Source organism: Rutidosis leptorrhynchoides, chromosome 1 (genome assembly GCF_046630445.1).
Source record: "Rutidosis leptorrhynchoides isolate AG116_Rl617_1_P2 chromosome 1, CSIRO_AGI_Rlap_v1, whole genome shotgun sequence".
NCBI lineage: Eukaryota > Viridiplantae > Streptophyta > Magnoliopsida > Asterales > Asteraceae > Rutidosis > Rutidosis leptorrhynchoides.
This window is the reverse complement of record NC_092333.1, coordinates 711,551,928-711,568,040: the sequence shown is the minus strand read 5'-3', so window position 1 is coordinate 711,568,040 and position 16,113 is coordinate 711,551,928.

Genomic DNA, 16,113 nt, shown 5'->3' with positions numbered 1-16,113 from the left:
AGACCCTCTTGTAACTCATTGTAAACACACCACAAATTTTCAGTAAATACATTCTCTAGTTGGTCCGTGGACTAAAGCAATTACAACGATTGCATATAATCACGTTATCTCTTGTGTCGGTTTACATTTCTTGCATTTATAATCTTTCGTTCATTAAGTGGGTTAGTAATCTTGTAGAATTACTATCGGTGAGTGATCTTGTTGAATCACTTGCGTTGTTTTGGGTCCTAATATCCTTACAGAAAGATCATAACACTTGTAAAAATCCCGATTACTCGCCGATTAATCTCCGATTACTCGTTTTTAGGAGCAATCCGTTCTGATTTTTCAAAATTCGTTTAATTAATCGCTCAATGTCAATTGATGGGTCAAAATCGAATTTGATAATCAAAGTCGGTCAAAGTCAAATTTGGTCAACGTTTTAACATGAATTTAAACTAGAACTTCAGATTTTTTTGCACAAAATGAACATTTTTAGACAATTATGTTAAAGTTTATGTCTATGTTTATGGTTTTTCTTCTATATTTACACATATGATTTTTGAAATTTAATATTTAAAAGTATAATGTACAATCCGATTAATCCCTGATTAATCTCCGAATTGTCCATTAATCCTTTCAAAGTCCCGACCGATTAATCCCCGAATAACGAATTTTACAACCTTGCTTGTAACCACCACTTTTGCCATAAAAAAACATACATTTGATGTGCAAGTTTACTTTGCTTATTTATGAACAAAAGAGATGGATCCAAACACTTTGGAAGGAAGTTGGACAATATCCTTAAGTGTGGGTAAGATTTTTGTGACGACTATGTGTGGATTTCAATAGTTGATCACCCTACACTACATATGATTGATTAAAGATATCGCGCTGTCATGACATGTTCGCCCCAAAAATGTTTGTAACATTGTTTGCGATTGAAAGAGAATGAGTAACTTCGAGTAAGTGATGGTTTTTCCTTTACGCTACTTCGTTTTATTGCGGAGTATGATCACATGAACGAATATGGGTAATTCGTTCATGATCAAGATACCGTCCTAAGGGTGTTAGTGCTCTTTTGGGTTACCAGATTTAAGAACGCGAATTTTGAGTCAAATTGATTTTGAATCATTCTTTGAAATTTTTTAAAAGTAGGATCAACCTTTGAATTTCCATTCACAATAACTAACCAAGTGCATCAGGTGCGACAGTTGATGAATCTAACAAATCACCTTAGCCAGAATATTTTTACATGAAACGGACCCAAACATCACTACGGATCAACTAAAATGGGGGAGATTCTTTGTGTGGAAGTGGTGTGTAAGAATGACGAGTGATTTTTGATAACTGGCAAACTTCACAACTGTAATAACATTTTTTTGGTTTAAAATTATAGAAAGTAACTTTCTTAGTAGCCAAAAATTTGGCTGGCATAATCGATAGTTTCAGCATCAAGCTATTCTCTAAACTAGAAGCGATGAACGAGCAGATTCCTAGTTGCGAGTTTGATCTCTTTACTTCAAGGAGATAAGAGTTACGCACTTACTTTAAAATTACCAATTGTTTATCTGGAGCTCAAACTATTCTCTAAACTAGAAGCGATTAACAAGCAGATTTCTATTTGAGAGTTTGATAGCTCTACTTCAACTTCAAGAAGACAAATGGGTCTCCTCGCTGAGCAATGATGGTATATTTTCTGTTAAGTCTACTCGAGATCATATAGATAAACAGATTCTTCCTTCGAATTCGGTTTTAACTACATGGTTAAAACAAGCTCCAAGAAAAGTTAACGTTTTTATGTGGCGTTTCAAGCTAGATGCTTTACCTGTTCGTTGGAATATTTCCACTAGAGGTATCGACATTCCTTCGTTATTATGCCCGAGTTGTCAGCTTGGTGTCGAACGTTTAAATCATACATTTTTTGAGTGTCAAGTGGCTGTTGATATTTGGCACTTGGTTCGGGTGTGGCTTAGTTGCAATATGCCTATTTTTCGGAATTGGGAAGAAATTAATTCTTGGATCGAGGGTTCTCTTTTTTCTTCGAACGTGTTAATGAGGGCCAAAGTGATTGTGGTTACAGTTTTATGGGTCATGTGGAGATACAGAAACGGTGTGGCATTTGACGATATTGTTATTCGTAAAAATTGTATTCTTGATGTAATTAAACTTTTTTCTTTTCGTTAGTTAAAAAACCGAGGTCAAGCGATTTCTAATTGGAATGCTTGGCTTCAAATGCCTTTGTAATTTCTCCCTTAGCGCCTTGCTAGGGAGCGTTTATTTATATATTTTGCTTTTGCCGTCAAAAAAAAAAGAGTTGTGCATGAACTTTAAAATTACCAATCGTTCTTCTAGAGTTCAAATTCTTAAATTTATACTGTATTTATCTAAGGAGAACTTAAGAAAACAATACAAGTAATTAATTTGGTGCTGTTTGTTACACAATCAATAATAATTACTCATTCCGTCCTTAATTATTGTGTAGTATTTTTTTGGATGTCTCAAATTAAATACCCTTAAGATAGAGTTTGGTGTTTCTTAATTGTGTATTTTTATCTGATTAGTTTTAATATCGGATGAAATGAGTAATAATTAATTAAAAATTAAAATTTAATAGTTAAAAATTAAATTAGAATTTTGATATTTAATCTTAATCTTAATAATAATAGTAATGCTTCGTACTGAAGAAGATTTATACTCCCGTATATGACAAAACAGTCAATTAAAAAGAAATGATACCGCATTTTTTACAAGTTAAGCCAAACCCTTGGATACAATTAGTGACTTGAGGATTCAGTGGTTTATTGAATATTTTTTACAATCCATGTTCAAAAAGAGAAAATGCTTAATGATTTTTCCTCTATAAATAAGAAGAGTGAAACTATGTGAAATTAGTTATTTACAAGTTTAATAGGTTGAATTTGAATAGTGTGAATTATGGTTAAAGGTTCATAAAAGCATTTTTAGAAGCGTAAATTTAGCAAGTTTAATTCGGTTTCGAAAATATTGTGCATCATTTTATATTGTTCTTTTTTAGTCGTTTGACCCATTAGAGATAAAAGGTGATATGAAGCCGACCCATTGAATGGTGTAACGAATTACGATACTATTATTTGTTGGATCTTAAAGCTCAAGTTAATTTTGGCACAATGTACATCCTTGATTTCATCAGGTACTATATGCGTTGATTAGTCTTTTTTGTCGAACAAATATATCAGCAGATACTTTATGGGATGGTGGTTAGCTTATAAGGCAATTGCTTCCTTACAGTGAGACCGACTTCAACACTCAGCATCTTCAATCCCTTAAGGTGAGTCGAGTATGTTTATTCGTGAGCTATAAGTAATTATAAATCTCAAAATTATTTAATAATAGGATCTTATTCAAACAAAAAGAGACAAAATCCATCGATGTGCATATAGTTTAAACGACACACTTTAATTTCTAAATGTTAATTGGATTTTTGAGAAAGAAGGGTTATGGTTGTTATTAATAGTAGTAACAATAGTCAATAATACAACAGATGTGCATGTGCTTGATATACTAAGCTATTCATTTTTAACGTTTAGGTAAGATATCTCACTCGATCAAATAAACATGTCACAATGTTGGTGTTTGAGAAATAAAGCGCCAAACTGGCATGAACACTTGCAATGTTGGTGTTTGAGAAATAAAGCACCAAGGTGGCATGAACACTTGCAAGAACGCTGGTCATACCCTTTTGAGGAATATGGCGAAGGTACTTGTCAAAACCACAAATATGAAACAACATGATTTTTTTTAATTGCATAGCTGTTATGTTTTTTTTTTTTTTTTTTTTTTTTTTTTTTTTTTGTGTTTTGTTGTTGTAGTGGCGGTGGCTCAAGCAGCGGTGTCTGATTCGGCGGTGGACGCAGCGGTGATGGCTGATTCAGCTACCGTTTTGGTGGCAATAGTCATAAACTCATAACGAAGGTCCATCGGGAATGGTCATAGGTCTGTATTATTCATCTTGTATATGTATTAGTTTATACATATTCGTCAATATACGTATCTGATTCGCAGATATCCTTGAAATAATTTGATTGTTAATAATTCCATTTGATCTATTTTTTTTTATTGCTGTTATTTGTTGTGTGATTCAGTTATAGCAATATGTGTTCTATCATATTACATACATCAACCATATTTAACTTATAGTCTTTAGGCTCACATCTTATTTGACTTTCAAGTTCACACAGAGTTGTAAGACACGTGGCTTCCGGGCCAAAAGAGTTGAAATACATATATTTTCAGTATATATCTCACATTTTTAAAGAGTATCCATTTGGGTTAATTTGACCCGTATAACTAATTGGGTGTCAATTCAGGTAACGGTTAATTTAGATACGTCACATATGTTGTATTAAGTGTATTTGTAAGGTTTGTGTTTTTAAAATGTGTTTTGAACTTATTTTGACATACCTTGGAAATTATGACCCATTTAGGTCATAAGAGGCTAAGAGCCTATTTATCCATATGCATTATTTCTGGAAACCGAAATTACAAACACTTCCATAATGTCATTTTAGATTTTCGGGTTGTATTCATATACATAGGTTTCTTGATAGTATTTAGAGAAATTTCATTATTTGTTTTTTTTTTGTTTTTTGCCATTGTTTGTGTCATTGGTATGTACGATTGATGATGTTTGCGAATTCAGTTTTAGTGTGTTTGGCTCTACATTTTTTGTTGTTTATGAGTTCTTTGATAACTTTGTTATTTATTGTCTAAGGTGTATTGCATTTTATGAGGATCTTTGTGACATTGGTGTTGTTTGTTGTAGACTTTAGTGTTGGTGGTCAACAATAGGTTTAAAATCAATAACCAATTGACCCATGTTTTAAACTTGCACGTCCAAGTTGCCAGTTACAGTCTCCTGTTTGTACAAAAGTGTACAATGAGCTTTACAATATTTAGTGATGTTAGTGTTTTATCTCTTATGCCATTAACTATGTTATTTTATTTGTTCTTCTTTTTTCATTTTGAGGTGGTACCATTCAGGGGCGGAGCCAGGATTGGTGGTCAGTCGTGTCACCGGTTAAAACTTAAAAAAATTTATACTAGATGTCTTATTTTAGTGGTGTCACTCAAAAAAAATTACACTATCCAGTGGTGTCACACGTTAAAAAACCAAAAATTTTCCCACTACATCTCGTATTTGAGTGGTGTCCCGTGCCCACCCTGGGCTCTACATAGCTACGCCTCTGGTACCATCATTTGTTTGTGGGTTGTGAGTATACCAAACTGTTATGGGCGAATTTAAGGAAAGGTGATGGTATTATTTCAGTAAGTCAAACATGCATATGATATTTGAAGGTTTGGCTATTAATATCCAGTTAATGATCAAAATGTCGCATAAAATAGTGGTAAAGTCATACATATATATATAATTACTACTTATTCTGTTACTACCAATAAAATACTTAGTTTTTATATGATCCTCCGTGCAACGCACGACTTTTAAAGGCTAGTTTTACAATAAAACTCGAATGATACCGCGTTTTTACAATAAAACTCGACCGTTACGTTAACCAGCGTAAAAATTACGCCACCCGTACTTATAAATAGGGTGCATCTATCCACTTACCAGGTACCATCTATTTCTATTTTCGTTCTTCATGATTTTAGGGTTTTATACAGCATCATCATGTATCCTCAAATTCTGGTCCTTCGAATTTAGGGCTAATTGTGAGAGAGTAAACGACTGATTTCGATATTAGGGTATTTTTTGTTGGAGAATCGTGTTATTCCAGTTCAGCCGTTCTTTTTTTGGGTAATCGACTGACATCATCAATATCTATTTGTTTATCTATTTCTGTTCTTTAAGATTTTAGGGTTTTATATATAGCATCATTTATGCTCAAATTCTGGTCACTCACCTTTCAAATTTAGGGCTTAGTGGGAGAGAGTGATCGACTGATTTCAATATTAGGATATTTTTTGTTGATGAATCGTGTTATTCCAGTTCAGCGGTTCTTTCAGGGGGAAATTGAGTGAATGCGGTTTGAACTCACTATGTATCATCTATTTCTATTTCTATTTTCGTTCCTGTCTTGTTTTGTTCCTTTTATATCTTTGAATTTAGGGTTCCTTTTTATTCAAATTCTTAAAAGGTGGAGTTCTTCTGTTGATTATGTTAAAGTTTTGAAAATTAGGGTTAATCAAAAGAAGTTCGGCATGTATTCGCTAAGTTATAACAATGACATTGTTCTTGTTTCTTTCAGGTAATAACTTTCCTTTTTCCTCATGTCAAAATTCTTTTTTCTTGTCATAGTATCTTCAGATGGATTTTTAACTTTATGTTAATTCTTGATATTTGTATTTTTGAATACCATAAATTCAATGTTAATTATTGCAAGTTTATGTTAAATCTTGATATTCTAATCTCCGACTACTATAACTTTATTGGTAATTATTGTAAGTTTATGTTGACTTTTGTTGGCAAACTCTTTTATATCTGACATTGGAACAATCATCTTTTTATGCAGATGTGTTAGTCTGAGTTTGTGATCTTTAGTGGCGCGCTTGACACTTTAGTCCTAATCACACGTCTCTAATTCTGAATAGAATGACTTTGACATTGCGACATAGTAATCTATCAAGAGGAAAACTGAATATCATAATCATGTGGATACAACAGGTACTGATTTTGACTTTATTTATCTTACGATTTGTGGGCTTTTTTTAGTTTTTTGGTACTCTGTGAATATGTTTACTTATTTAAATATGATGTTTATAGGAAATGTGTGTAAGAGGCTGATACTTATGATGATGTTCAGGTAATGGATACAATTTCCCTGTAACCATATGCACAACAGTCTTTAAGGTTTTTTTACAAGTCTTTTGCGTCTAGGTTCTATTACAAGTCTTTTGCGTCTAGGTTCTAAGTCTTTTGCAGTAGTCTCTAAGTTATCTGAAACAGAAGGTAAGGAAGCATGGGTCTAGAACCATATGATTTGGATGATTGTAATGCCAACTATAAAACTGTTAATACTAAATACTAAACCTTGTTTGTTTTTTTTGTTTAGGTTGGATCTCAGCTCATGAGCAACCTCTGTACAGATGCTATATCTATATTAGCTGAGAAGGTAATCTGAATCATTGAGACAATAGATACTCTATATAAGCTAGAGATGGTAAAATGGGTTGGGTAATGGTTTAAAATATACACTTTCTTTATTAGTTGTAAAGAGTTTGTTAGAAATAATTTTTGTTTTAAATATGATAATAGAACATATTACTATAATTCTCATGTAGTTCATTCTATTCGATATGATAGTGCCTTATATATACATATCATATTATACTATATTATATATATTATAGTATGCGACTTTTGACCCGTATCCTATTAGCTTGAATATAACAATATGACCGTTATAAATAATGCATTTCTCGAATCAACACTTTCATAAGTAAACTGGTCTACATTATATAATTTCGTTACTTCTTGTCTCCTTTGTCACCCCCCAAATGATTTTCGTTTTCCCTATACTATTATTTTGTTCGCATCATGGGTCAGAAAGCGTCTCATTATGACTTGGGATGCACTTTGCAGTCACATCCTAACATGGTGCACATTCTTTCTTTATCATAATATTCGGGTGCAGGTTTTATATATTCTTTTTGCTAATTCCAAGCTTAACCATGTATGTCTTCTTCGTAGGTTATTCTTAGTGAAGAAGTTTTTGCGCTTCAAAATTAACCATCTTTGACATAACAAAACAGATATGTCATGCAGAAAAGGTCTGTAGTGTTTTTCACTTGGAGTTTTTTCTAATCGATTTCGCTTATGTATTACTCCGTATCTCTGGTGTGGAATATGGGTATAATAAAAACAAAATAGCTTAAAAGGAAATGGGTCAAATTGTTCGAATTTTAGTACATAAAAACCTCCTTAATCATTTTGATCAAATGGTGAAACTATTAATTAAAATTTAAAATGATATAAAACTAGTCATCAGATTGGACACACTTACAATTCAAATACTATATTTTTTTTAAGGGCGATTTTTTGGCATCAGTGGATCATTTATTTCAACGACCCTCATCATTTGCACGTAACACACGTTCGGTCGGAAACCCGAACCCGATCGACGGTACCCGGGAACACATCCATTCGAGCAGTGTTCCGGGTAGAGGTCCGTGAACGAATCCGGTAAAACCTCCCTATAGGGTCAATATATACCACCATTATTGGTGTTCAATTGGTTTAAAGAAAATCACGTCATCCTAAGGATTGAACCCATGACCTCTCCCTATCGCATGACACAAAGTACATGGGGAGAACCGTTGGGCTATGCCCGCAAGTTCAATTCAAATACTATGTTGACCAACATTTTTGCAGTCAACACAAAATAGTCCGACATGTTTTAACTAGTACCAAAAGATAATCTGTCTGACCCACTCATCTTGTCACCTCTAGTTTTTATCTGTCTGAAAAGTATTATGGTGTCATTTTGCTTTCAGAAGAGGCTTATAGAAAACATTCCTGAACTTTATGCTTTGTTGCAGGTGACTAGCATCTCTATATTTTAAATTAATTTAAAGATTGGAAGATGTTATTATGCCTTATGCCATTGCTTCGAATTCTTGTATTTTTCCAGGTAATTCATATATCTCTTCAACAAGGCGTTTCCACTGATAAAGATATCATCACAATTGTCTGCGTTATTTCAATTTTTGCCACCAATTATTAGAGAAGAGGTCAGTTTATCATATTTTTGCATATGGATGTATTTATGGCTTATTTAACATATCTATGTAACTGTATGGCCTTCAACTGTGAAGCTTCTCCTTTTATCCTGAATCAGATGACTCAGCATAGTTATTTCAGGTACTTACATTTAAGCCCCTTGTAAAATCATAGAACGTTGAGTTGGAAAATATGGACTGCTCAAGTTGAGCAGAATCACTTATTGTCGTAAAAATTTGAACTTTTTCTTATCATTATGAAGTGTGTAAATTATGATTACAAAGTTATCTAATTACGAAAAGGATTCTTATTTTGGAAGAAAACAGTTTAGGAGATTTGATTCGTATAAATCAGGGAGGCCACAGGCTTTGGGTGAATTTGACCCGTCTAAGCTATTAACGGTAAAACATGACCTGAATCAACTCATTTAAAAAGAGGAAGGTTGTATAGTTTGTTACACAAGCATTATCACGATCTTTAAGAACTCATTATCTATGTATATACAAACAGAAAGAAGGGACATATAAAGGGAATAAATTTACTGCAATCTGTCACTATGGGATATTAAGTGTGGGGGTCTCTGCCTTTAAAATTTGACTGTGACTACGCTTATGTACATTTTAAGTTACACCCCCATTTAATTAAATATCATATGTTAAACATTATTAAGTCTCGTCTACCCAAGTGTGATATGAAAAAGTGTCATATCAGGCAAGGATCATGCTTATGGGTCGATGATAATTGGGAAGCCTGATGTTGTTCACCCTGCTACTGTGGATTCAAGAGGAAAGTATAGGAGTACGTTATTTCAACACTATTTTTGTTTCATAATGCCCAGGCTGGTAAGATGGAATATGATTGATTAGCTTTTAGTATGGCTTCAGTCAGATTGTTTGTCCCTTTTAATATCTATATGTATATATGTATATGTATATGTCTATATGTATATGTATATGTATATGTATGTAAATATGTATATTAATTAAGTGTGAAATTGGATTAGAATGAAAATACTTATGAAATTTTATTTTTGGAAAACAAATCTTGTTTACGCAAATGCATTGTTCGTGTTTTTGATTCTAAATTTCCTTTACCTTGTATAATATTTCTGAAAGTTATACACAAGTTTGGGTGGCATTTCTTTTTGTCCATTAAATTTACTAAAATAATGAAATGATACTTATATTTGTCTGAAAGATTCTTCTACTTTGTTACTACCGAAAGGTGTTCCTATTTTAGGGGTGAGTTTCGGATGCAAAGCCTTGTAACTTGTAAGATTGCTTTAATCTTATTATCAAATTCTAAACAAAGATGCAACTTTTATGCTAACTCAAGGTGAGAGCCTAAAACAACTTCTTGCCTCAATTGTCACTCACTATATTCTTGAAATCAGTTGTGTTTATCTTTTTTTACAGTTTCTAACTCCACAAACTCATGACTGCAACCATTTCTTGTTCTGAATGTGGCACTGATTTAGGTTTGTCTATTATTTTTGTTGGTTATTTCAGGCACAGAAAAGGCGTTCAGTTATTGTGCAGAAAGGCATTAAAACGAGCATGTGTTTAATAATCTTAAATTATTGGCTTCTTGAGGACTACAAGAACCTTTTATGCAAAGGCATTGTTTGTGGTTCTGAATCTTAGTTTCCTTTACCATATATAATTTGTGAAAGTCTCGTTTATATACGTCTTGGTTTCAGGTAATGGATACATGTTTTATCCAAACTTAAGGTGAGGGCCTTAAATAACTTTTTGTCTGACTGGTCACACTATATCCTTCTTGAAGTATACAAGTATTGTTGAACTCATAAGGATTTATACAAAGATTGTACTACGTATGACCTAATGTACTGAAAGTACATTTATTGGCTCGTCATAGTATATCTGAACTTATATGTTAAAGAAAAATATAATAGAGATAGTAAGTTTGTGGTTTAAGTTGCTGATTTCCTATTTTGTTGTATCAAATTTACCAGGTGGAAAAATAGCTAAAGATTAAGCCATCAAGTTACTTCCTTACTAACCAATAGGTTTGAATATATGAAAGATACCAGTACTAATCAAGCATTGAGACAGAAGCCAACCCGATCCGAAAGAACAAATTCATGAGCAAGTATCATGATTACACCTTTTAGATACCCATTGATGAATCCCGACATAAAGGTATGTAACTCCACAAACTCATGACTACTACAGCCGTTTTTGCTTATGAAATGTGTTACTGAATTTATGAGCAGTACTTAATCATGATGTCACTTTTCAGATACCTATTCTATTGGTGAATACTAACATAAAGGTTAGTAGTAACACCACAACCTTAATATACAGTCCCACAGCCTTACCAGTACTCATTAAAAATTTACATAGCCGTAAAAATATCCGTAATAAAATCCACATTATATGTGTGATCAAATTTATTAGATGCTAATATGTAGGTAATAATTTTTTTTTTTATATTTTGTGCTAACAATTCCCGGAAGATTGATTTGATATTTTCTACTTAGTGTGATTTAGGTGCTGTTTGTTGTTTAAGATGTTTTTGTCTGAGATCTGCAGACCATGTCTGTAAAGAAGATGTGGCCTAAAGGTTTGTATGCTGAATGGTGAAGACTGTTTGTTTTTTTATGTCTGCAAAGTAGCTTAATCTTGTCTGCAGCACTTAGAAGCCCATTTCTAAGTCTGCGAGGTTGCACACAAAATAAGACATATTTTATCTTATGTCTTAGGAAAAACAAACAGTCTGCAGAACAAACGTCTTTAGGCACACAGACATAAGACATAATAAGATCTTGAAACTCAAAAACAAACAACACCTTACTTTAGGTGGCAACTTTTTTGGAACTTTTATTATAATATCATCTTGTTATGTTATAGTGGTTGAGGTTATCAATATACCTGGCAATTGAGATCCATACTCTCAAATTTGGTTCAAATGGGTCAAGCTTTCGGGTCAATTGGGTTTTCAAAAAATTTAGGCCTCCAATGTAAACCAAAACTTAAATAGGTCCAGTGAGTTTTTCTCTAACCTACTGGGTCTTATATAAAATAAAAAAGAACGGGTCAAATGGGTATCACATCCTGAAGTTCGAGACATGTCTATTGGGTCTTGTAATTGGGTCAAATGGGTCGAGCATAACAAGTTTCATCCGTCAATCATTTATGAAAGCATCAATAGTTATATATCAACTATTATGTATATTAATAATTTTTTATATATGTAATAATAAATATTAATATTAATAATAAATAATAATAACTAAAATAATATAATGAATGTAAAATAAAAAATCAAATGTAAAATTATATGACCTGTTCGGACCCATTTGATCCATTACCCGTTTCAACCTGTTACCTAAACCGACCCAACCTGTTTGGACATATCTGAAATTTTTAACCGTTTGACCCATGACCCGTTCCAACCCAAAACCGTTTTGACCCATTACTCAAACCGACCCAACCTGACTCGTTTGCCATGTATGATTTATCAAACATTTGGCTTTATGAATGAAAACGGAAAAAATATACTCTTTGAGTAGGGGTGAGTTTGTATCAGTTGAAAATCAGAATCTTGTGGATGTTGTTGTCTTTAACGACTGACTACTTTTGTGACCAATGGAAGTAGTAGTGATAAAATATCTCTAATGATGTTTATATAAACATACATGTTTGGTTGGCATTTATTTTTATATGCTAAGTTTGCTTTTTTGGTGAAGTTAATAATATAAGAATATACGTCTGGAAGATTTTCCTAATTTGTTACCACTGAAAAGTGTTCCTGTTGTAGGGGATGAGTTTTTGATGTACATGCAGTTGGATTGCTTTTCTATTAATTATATACTTCTGGGGTTCAGGTAAAGAGTACAAATTTTATGCAAACACAAGGTAAAGGCCTCAAACAAATTCTTGTATCTTGGAAGACATAATTAAAAGTTATAATTCAATTTCTGGTTATGTTCTCTAGTTTGAATCTTATGTTCTTGCAGCGTGGGTCAGTGCGCATCTATTTCCTTGGATCTTATAATATACGTACAGAGTATGGGAAAGAAAATAATACTGTAGCATCAACTGTCTAATTTTTTTTTTTTTTTTTTTTTTTTTTTTGAACTTTCTAAAATTAATTGTCCCTTAATATATACATGTAAAACAACCTTTTTATCGATGGTGTTCATGAGTGTCAGAAAGGAAGGGTCGTAAGTGACTAGGTAATGCCCTACTAACTGACCAGGTATGAAGTATATCCATCTATGATCTATCTGGCATCTCTGTTGTTCAATACCTGTTTTGGTGCAAGTTGTAAAAACAAATGGTGATATTCTGCCTTAATAATATTACGGTTTTAGCCTTCGTATCGAGTTTTGCATTTTATCTCAAACTTCATATGTCTGTCTAACTGACATGAACTTTATCATATGTTTATTAGTAACAAATGATAGCTGTTGCTATTATTGTTGCTTCAATGCTAGACAAAACATGAAATTGCTTCGCTGATTTTAAGTAATGAGTATATCCTTTTATATTTTAGGTACTAAAGTAAGGAGTATAACCTTTTATATTTTATTATTAGTTTTTAACCACTCATTTTCTATTTTCATACATGAAGAAATCGTTCATATAAAGAAACGTTTGAAGATGATAATAATAACGGTTCGTGATCTTCAAAGATTTGGCACTCACACGATAGAAAAAGCAGCAGCTTCAAATATAATCACATCCATCCCAACCTCTTTCGTACTTTCCTCATTCAAGCTTTGCTGCATCAACAATGATAACGACCTCAAATTATCCCAGGTTCAGATGCATTTTTGTCTATTTTCTCATTTTTTTTTATCTTAACTTTTTTTTATGTTACCTTTTGTTGAGATTATTTGGTATTCTATATTAGTTATAGTTTGTTATCAGTACCATATATAATTCGTGAAAGTCTCATTTATATACGTCTTGGTTTCAGGTAATGGATACATGTTTTATCCAAACTTAAGGTGAGGGCCTTAAATAACTTTTTGTCTGACTGGTCACACTATATCCTTTATACAAGTATTGTTGAACTCATAAGGATTTATACAAAGATTGTACTACGTATGACCTAATGTACTGAAAGTACATTTATTGGCTCGTCATAGTATATTTGAACTTATATGTTAAAGAAAAATATAATAGAGATAGTAAGTTTGTGGTTTAAGTTGCTGATTTCATATTTTGTTGTATCAAATTTACCAGTTGGAAAAAAAGCTAAAGATTAAGCCATCAAGTTACTTCCTTACTAACCAATAGGTTTGAATATATGAAAGATACCAGTACTAATCAAGCATTGAGACAGAAGCCAACCCGATCCTAAAGAACAAATCCATCACCACTAAAGCCGTTTATGGTAATGTGGCACTAATTTATGAGCAAGTATCATGATTACACCTTTCAGATACCCATTGATGAATCCCAACATAAAGGTATGTAACTCCACAAACTCATCACTACTACAGTCGTTTTTGCTTCTGAAATGTGTTACTGAATTTATGAGCAGTAATTAATCATGATGTCACTTTTCAGATACCTATTCTATTGGTGAATACTAACATAAAGGTTAGCAACACCACAACCTTAATATACAGTCCCACAGCCTTAACAGTACCCATTAAAAATTTACATAGCCGTAAAAATATCCGTAATAAAATCCACATTATATGTGTGATCAAATTTATTAGATGCTAATCTGTAGGTAATTATTTTTTGATATTTTGTGCTAACAATTCCCGGAAGATTGATTTGATATTTTCTACTTAGTGTGTTTAGGTGCTGTTTGTTTTTTAAGATGTTTTTGTTTGAAGATCTGCGGACTATGTCTGTAAAGAAGATGTAAAGAAGATGTGGCCTAAAGGTGTGTATGCTAAATAGTGAAGACTGTTTGTTTTTATGTCTGCAAAATAGCTTAATCCTGTCTGCAGCACTTAGATGCACATTTTTAAGTCTGCGAGGTTGCAGACAAAATAGGACATTATTTTATCTTATGTCTTAGGAAAAACAGTCTGCAGAACAAACATCTGCAGGCCCACAGACATAAGACATAATAAGATCTGCAAACTCAAAAACAAGCAACACCTTACTTTAGGTGGCAACTTTTTTGGAGCGTTTATTATAATATCATCTGGTTATGTTATAGTGGTTGAGGTTATCAATATACCTGGCAGTTGAGACCCATACTCTCAAATTTGGTTGAAATGGGTCAAGCTTTCGGGTCAATTGGGTTTTCAAAAAAATTAGACCTGCCAATGTAAACCAAAACTAAAAAAAGGTCCAATGAGTTTTTCTCTAACCTATCGGGTCTTATATAAAATATAAAAGAACAGGTCAAATGGGTATCACATCCTAAAGTTCAATAAATAGAGACAGGTCTAATGGGTCTTGTAATTGGGTCAAATGGGTCGAGCATAACAAGTTTCATCCGTCAATCATTTATGAAAGCATCAATAGTTATATATCAATTATTATGTATATTAATAATTTTTTTATATATGTAATAATAAATATTAATATTAATAATAAATAATAATAATAATAACTAAAATAATATAATGAATGTAAAAAATCAAATGTAAAATTATGACCAGTTCGGACCCATTTGATCCATTACCCGTTTCGACCTCTTACCTAAGCCGACCCAACCTGTTTGGACCCGTTTGAAATTTTTAACCGTTTGACCCATGACCCGTTCCAACCTAAAACCGTTTTGACCCATTACTCAAACCGACCCAACCTAACCCGTTTGCCATGTATGATTTATCAAACATTTATTTTTTGGGACATCAGTTTAGGATCACCACCCACGCGTTCATCTCCCGTAGTTGCATAACCCGCCCCCAACTACTGCGCTGGAGGAAACCCGGACCAATCCGAGGGCATGGTCGCTAAAACCCCCTTCTCCGCTGCCCCCGCACGAAGCGAAAGGCGACTTCTCGCTAAGAGAGGCAGGCCAGTATCATCTGAGCTACAACTCGATGTTGATTTATCAAACATTTGGCTTTATGAATGAAAACGGAAAAAATATACTCTTTGAGTAGGGGTGAGTTTGTATGAGTTAAAAATCAGAATCTTGTGGATGCTGTTGTCTTTAACGACTGAGACTACTTTTGTGACCAATGGAAGTAGTAGTGATAAAATATCTCTAATTATAATTTTGATGTTTATATAAACTTACATGTTTTTTTGGCATTTATTTTTATATACTAAGTTTGCTTTTTTGTTGAAGTTAATAATATAAGAATATACGTCTGCAAGATTTTCCTAATCTGTTACCACCGAAAGGTGTCCTGTTGTAGGGGATGAGTTTTTGATGTACGTGCAGTTGGATTGCTTTTCTATTATTTATTTACTTCTGGGTTTCAGGTAAAGAGTACAAATTTTATGCAAACACAAAGTAAAGGCCTC